Source organism: Parasteatoda tepidariorum, chromosome 9 (genome assembly GCF_043381705.1).
Source record: "Parasteatoda tepidariorum isolate YZ-2023 chromosome 9, CAS_Ptep_4.0, whole genome shotgun sequence".
Taxonomy (NCBI): Eukaryota; Metazoa; Arthropoda; class Arachnida; order Araneae; family Theridiidae; genus Parasteatoda; species Parasteatoda tepidariorum.
In genome coordinates, this window is record NC_092212.1 from 3,580,656 (window position 1) to 3,588,213 (window position 7,558).

The 7,558-nt window shown below is 29.5% G+C and overlaps 1 protein-coding gene across 1 annotated transcript in view; it reads right to left on the reverse strand.

Moving 5' to 3' along the window:
- LOC107436172 (endothelial zinc finger protein induced by tumor necrosis factor alpha) overlaps positions 1 to 7,558 on the reverse strand; it is a 251,571-nt gene that overhangs the window by 191,147 nt on the left and 52,866 nt on the right. The gene's annotated exons all lie outside the window — the stretch shown is intronic.

Consider the following 7,558-nt stretch of genomic DNA (forward strand, 5'->3'; position numbering starts at 1 on the left):
ATATGATTATACACCAGATTTTGCTTATTTAATGTGATTATTTTTTAGTTTTTAGTTTTTTTTCTCAATAACTGATACAATTTCTATAATATACATACGTATGAATAGATTTGGAATAAAATATTTATCAATTTCTTGAATATATTTTTTATAAATATTAATAAAAATACGTAGCCAACATTTTTAAGCATCTCTCACATCATTGCAAATTTCTCAACATCTTATATATCGTCTTAATCTTAAAAGTAATTTTCTAATCACCTGTCTGCGAATGACCGAAATCTGGAGAATGTCGACTTTCACCGGTGAATGTCAACAATCACATAGTCGCTTTGGTGATTGTCTGAAATATTTTTTACAACCGATATATTAATTTATTCGCTGATATAATTACATTTATTCAATATTTTAATACTTACTGACGATAGATTAGAAGAAACATCATTGTAGGGTATACCGGGCAAATGCATACCAGGGAGTGGCACTTGACCTTAAAAGAACATCAGTGTAGGATATACCGGGCTGTGGCTCTTAACTAGACCTAGTATATATTTCGGACATTTACCAAAGGTCTAGTCATACTAGTTCTAGTTAATTGCCACTGCCCGGTATACATTTGCCTGGTATACCAGACACTGATGTTTTTTTAAGGTCAAGTGTCACTGCCTGGTATACATTTGCCCGGTATACCAGACACTGATGCTTTTTTAAGGTCAAGTGCCACTGCCCGGTATACATTTGCCCGGTATATCCTACACCGATAATTTTTTAAGGTTCAGTGCCATTGCCTGATATATATTAGCCTGATACTCCAAACACTGATGTTTCTTCTAATCTATCGTCAGTAAGTATTAAAATATCGAATAAATGTAATTATATCGGATATAAAAAATATTTCGGACATTCACCAAAGCGACTATGTGATTGTCAACATTCACCGGTGAAAGTCAACAACCACCGATTTCGATCATTCACAGTAACATGCACATCATTAATATAACATAATGACCTAATCAGTATGTTTTTTTTCATATTTTGCCTAAATAACATTTGTCATTCTATAGAATGCCTAGGGAAAGTATGTAATACCTCTCATATTGAAATTGGTTGCTTAGCAACCTAGTGAAATTATGTCTTCTTCTTTTGAATTAGTCAATGGGTTACCTTAAAATATTAATTCGCATTGGCGACTTTTTCTGAACTATCGCCAAATATATAAACCTTTATTGTGACCCAATTTTTTCAAAATTTTGTCTACCCCCCCTAATTCAAGTGTCTGGATTCCAAATTTGTAAAAAAAAATACTTGTTTATTCAGAGAAAGTACGTTTTTGTGTCTGATTTCTTAACTTAATTAATAATTAGCACTAATTAATTAGCATATTTGAGGTCACCCCCCGGAACCATTAAGATTGACATTTAGTTCGTGAAAATCCGATCATTAGAACGAAAGTTATTCAGGGTGATTTGTTTTTGTTTTGTTTTCTTTTTCTCANAATACCAAATTTCAATAGTACGTAAAAAAAAAATGCGAACCATCCTAAATAACTTTTGATCTAATGTTCGGAACTTATAAGTTCAGGGAAACTTATAAGTTAATGGTTCGAGGTGGTAATCTCAAATATACCAATTAATTAGTGCAGATGACACTTTAAGTTACGAAATCTTAACACAAAATACGAACTTTCTCTGAATAAACATACCTTTTTTCGATGGCTTCATATTTCTGGCTCCCAAAATACAGTGAAATTTTCAAAATTCTTTAAAATTCGATTTCTCAGATACTCTTCGACCAATTTCGCTCAAATTTCGTATTTTGTTATGCAAAATTATAGTCTTTAAAATGATGCTAAAAATTGTACATCTAACAAAATTTGTTTGATTCTTATTAAATGAATAATAAAAAATAATAAGCGCGTTTACTTAAATATACATTTTTGCATGGAATTATCTTTGGATAAACGAAATTTTTAATTGTGCAAAAAATTTTCAATTTGCTTAAAAAATTCTCGGGATAAGGGGTTCAAATTTTGGACCGTTCTCCTGACCAAACTATTGTGATCCTATTTCCCAGATTGCTGCTACCCCAGATTTTGTGGGTCAGAAATCCGTCAAAGAAATGCTATGGGTTATTCAGAAAAATTACATTTTTGTGCTTGATTTCATAACCTAAATAAAATATTGTCAACAATAACTAATTAGCAAACTTGAGGTCATCCCTTTGAACCATTAAGAGTTCTAGAATGTGAAAATCCGATCATTAGATCAGAAGTCAGCGCACTGTGAATATTTAAAAGATATTTTGCATTTAATAGATCACAGTTTTTTTGAAAATTATTTAAAAAAACGAAATTTTTTTGTAGGTTTGCAAAAATTTTAGGAATTTATAAACTCATTCACACGCCTATAAATAATTTCATAGCTGTTAATATACTTAATCGCTGTTAATGTGCTTACACACGGATTTTAAGGCAATGTTAATCTTAAACAAGAAACCTTACTTCATTCCTTATTTGTTTAGAGAAGAGATTCTATCTAATTCAATTTTTAGGATTATGACCGAAATAAGGGCGGTAAAAAAATTAGTACATGGTTGGTCATTTATCGTCAAATGAATGCAGTTTGAATATTTGAATTTCCTTATTTTCGGGGGTTAACTTCAGATAGCTATAAAATGCTGAAAGTATTCTCAGCACCATGAAAGTTTTTACCCCTATTTTAACAGTTATGATTAAGATTCGACTATTATGGTAAAGGGGAATTTCTGTTAAGTGATGGGAATTTTTCTTAAATGGATTATTTTAAATATTTTTATGAATCATTTATTCTAATATTCCATGCAACAAAAATTATTTTAATAATAAATTTTATTAAGATTACGTTTTTTAGTTCATGCATTTTTCAGTTAACACGTTATTTATTTTAATATTTGATTAAAGGATTTAATTTAAAAGCACTAATAAAAACGCGTTATTTGGCGTTGATAAAATACATTATATATTGTGCGTAAGAGAACTTTCAACGATTTTTTAATGAAATATTTATGACAGTTTTGCTTTATTTCAAATTCATTCTTATTTCTAAGAATTTTTTCCAATAACGTTTAATTTTATTTCTTCACTTTTAAATTTCTTTTTCTCATTTCTTGTTAGTTACAAATTTATTTTTAATTCTTTTTTCAAAACAGTATTAAGGGCACCACATTTTTTTAATAATAAATTACTTTCAATTTTAAAGGAACGATTTTTAAGCCAGGATGATCAATTTTATGTATATATATACATATCTGCTTTTAAATTCTCGGGGATCTGGTCAGATGGCTCTGTTTCTCCCCACCCTTGCGATTTCCCTCTTATTACACTACAATATACAGTGGAATCTGTAAAAGTGACCACCTGGGTAAAGTGAGCGTCTGAGTAAGATGACCATTTTCTACAAGTTTTATTTAAAGAGTCTTCATAAAGTGGCCACTATATAGTGACCATTTGACATGGTCTTAAGGGTGGTCAATTTAGACAGTAGACAAATGTAATTAGACAGTAGTCTAATTACAGTTCCACTGTAATTAGAATTTTGATTTTCTTCCCTTCATTTTATTTTCTAAAGTGAGTTTGAAAGGCCGACATTGTCAGAAAGGAAAACAAAAACGCCAACTAGATTTGGTTACTGAAATTAAATGTCTTTAAGAATATGGATGATTGACCGAGTAAAGCTAAGTGTAGATGGCGCTGGGGGTCAAAATTTTCCGTAAGACTTCTGGGTTACCACTTCCAATTGCCTAAACTCGGAAAAGAGCGCCATTCAATATTATTATACATCAGTGGTTACCAACTGCCGAACCGCGAACTAATATATTAGTTGTCATTTTTTGTAGACAAATTTCGTAAAAAAATCTATATGGGTCTTAAATACTTTTAAGTTGACAATTGATCTTGGCAATTTGATGTCTGTTTAACCTTAAAGTTATTGTAGCAGGAATTTTTTAATATGCAATTACATATTTTTAAATATCTACTTCTTCTTTTAATTTGTAATTCAATACTTTTGTTTTGTACAACATGATAAAAATATGACAGTAATACTTTATGTTGCCTCAAACATAAAAGAATCCTACATAAAATTTTTATAAAGTTGCGGCCCGCCATTTGACTGGTGTTTTTAATTGCGGCCCTTATGCAAGTTGGGAACCCCTGTTATACATGTAGTGTTCACGATATTATGCGTTCTTTCAATGAAACAAAGGTATTTAGAAGAGCTCACAAGCTACCCAAAAAATAAAAACCAGTGATATTTTATGCAATTATAGCCAAATGGGAGTTGATTAACTTTACACTTTATTAATCGTGTGATATTAATTTTCTCAAGTTTGTTTTCGGCTCACGACCTATTAGAATTTATACAGGGTGTCCCAAAAGGTCGTTTACAAACTTAACATGCTGGTCTGTCATATCATGATGAACAAGATTTACATAGGAACTTGTGTCCGAAAATTAAAACTGAGACCGCTAGAGGGCGATAAGTGCAGGTTTGGATGAGGAGAAAAAAAATNCAGAAAAAGTCTAACTTATTTTTACAAAGAGAAAGATGCAAAGTTATCATATTTTTGCTTGGGATCTCCGAGATCTGTGGACACAGTGACGTCATGAGGAGGGAAATCGTAGCTTCAGCTCTAAGAGCGGAGTGAACTAGCCCTTGTATTCTCTTTAGCCCTGGGTATATATGACCTCCATAATAAATGAAGTATTTACGGACTTTTATATATATTAAGGAATTGAATCAATTTTTCACGAAGTTTAAGATCTCATCCCATTGAAAAAAAAGTTATTTAATAAATATTTTTTTGCAATAAGTGCTTCTAGTAATAAAACAAACGCGATATAGGTCATTGCAGAAAAATCCCTTCATTTGTACATTTTTCCTTTCTTGAAATTATTTCACATATTTCTTTTTTCACTAGCGAATTTCCGATTACTTTAAAATTTTAAAAATATTGATTTTTACATTTGCAAGAAATTTTTACTTTAAAGCGTGATAACATTTTTGAATACTTCAAATTTTTTTTCTAATAAATAATATGTCTTTGTTAATTTCTAAAAAAAATTTTCATAAAAAAGTTTACATTATTCTGTGATTGGTTCATTAATAAATTATTTTTATTTCTTCACAAGCACAATTCTTGTAAAAAAAAATTAAAAAATTAAATCTGTTAATCAAAAAACTAGATCGTTTTATAAAATATAAATTATTGCGCTTAATAAAATATAAATACAGTTTATTTGTAACGTGATCCTAAGAATAAAAAGGTTATTTTCTTTTTTAATTCTCTACTAAAATGAATTAATGAGTTATTTTTATTCATCATGGCTAGTCGAGGAGGAGAAAAAAAATATCGAATTTCACTGTTTAGGTTAATGTAATTTCGTTCTCCCACCACATTTACGCGTAATCCATCGCAAATTCCATTTGCAATCGCCTAGTTTATAATCTATGGTATGTTTTGTCAATTCGCTCTCGTTTTCGTGCAATTATCGCCCTCTAGCAGTCGCAGTTTTAATTTTTGGACACAAGTTCCTATGTAAATCTTGTTCATCATGATATGACAGACCAGCATGTTAAGTTTGTAAACGACCTTTTGGGACACCCTGTATATTACAGAAAAATTTCATGAATGATAAAATTTCGCGTAAATTTGACTAAAAAAAAATCTCAATTATAAAACTTCCTAGAATATTAAGCCTGGTCACACATGGCTTTGAAAGCATATCATAAGAGGAGGGATACACCAGAGGCATCCCAAGCCATTTAAATACTGCGATAAGCTTGGGATAACTAATGCTTATCATTGAGGCCAAGATAGTATTAAGAAATCTAATTTTTTTACAATTGAAAATCAAACCCAGCCAAAACAACAAAGTGATTAACCATAAAATTGACAATTATTAGTATCCGGATACAAAACAATAAAAATGACAAATACCCGATTGTGACTAATAAAACTATCTTGTTAAATATATTAATGACACAGGTAGTACTTTAAATATAAACCAAAACCCAACTAAAATTTTGGAAAAACTAATTGTCCAAAAAGAAAGAAAAAACTTTGTTAATGTAAAACATACAAAAGGTATTTTGCAACAACAAACTTAAAATCTAGGTCAGTGGAGTTTTATATTTTAAATACTGATCTACCTTATGTGATGTTAGGTTTAAAAGGATCACATTTTCTGATTATAAGAGCAATTTGTCCTTACACATTTTTCCTGAAACCCTGGTTAATGATTGCAATAAAAATACCAATAATGAAAATAAAGTCAAAAATAAAAATAAGGAAATATTTAACTTTCTTTTTTTACTTAACACAAATTTATTGCTCATCATATTTATTTTTATTTGCATTTTCGTATAGCAATTTTTACATAAAACTTGTTTAACTTCTAAAATAGAGAGCAATATATACATAGAAAATAGACTCGTTAAACTTATGTTTAGATATAAAATAGATACATTGGATATTTTTAAATAACAATATAGCTTCATTTTTTGGGGGGGGAGGGGGGGTAATTAAAAAAAAGTATGCAAATATCATTTTTATGCATATTAAAAGGTTAAATCACAAGTTTAAAAGTAATTTTATAAAAGGTCAAACAAACGAAAATTGATAAGAAAATGATTTTAATTAATTTAAATAATTTATCTGTCACTGTTTAACATATCAATTTGAATACGCACTAAATAGTATGTAAGTTAAATACCCTATAAAATGGCATTAAAATATTATACTGCTATCATATCAACTTTAAAGCCTCCAATTTATTAAAAAGAGATTAATATCTGTAGTTAAAATTCGATGCATCATGGATTGAATATTTTGAAAGCAGTTCAATAAAAGTACTTAGGGAGGTAATTTTATTTTATTTATTTCAAAATATGTCAGCTTTCTAAAAATTAAAAAATGATAATAATGAATATCAAATTGAGAATAACTGTATCTTACTTTGAAATGGTTTTAATGCGTAAAAAGTTTCATATATTGAGATGAAATGATTTATCTACTATTTCTAAACAAGTTACTTTTTTTTGGTTTCATTTAACCAGTTTTTAAACCGAAATATGCTATTTATTGTTTATTTGAAAAGTAGCAAATTTTTTTTTCTCCGAAATTAATCTTTTTTTCTAATAAAATTGTTTAAGTTTCTTTTTTAATTTCTTCTACAGCATCACAGAAATAACATAATTAGCAATTTAGAAAAGCGAAAGGTTTTCAACTTCACTTTCTTAAAATAATAATAATAAATTCTCACAGATCCATACTTATTTGATAGAGGAGAAAGTAAAATATGAGGTAGCGATTTGATTGCAAAAAACACAATTTTGAAGCCGCGTGCCAAATGCGGCAAGTTTTGCGCATCAGTCACTTGTTACATGTAGGACCTCACTGACTGGATTGCGATGCTCTCTCTAACTCCTTATACCACCTCTATGACATCACAAAGGTACTCTAGCCAGGATTGCAGTGAGATTAAAACCTGCTACGTCAATGCAACACAATGTTTGGTGCT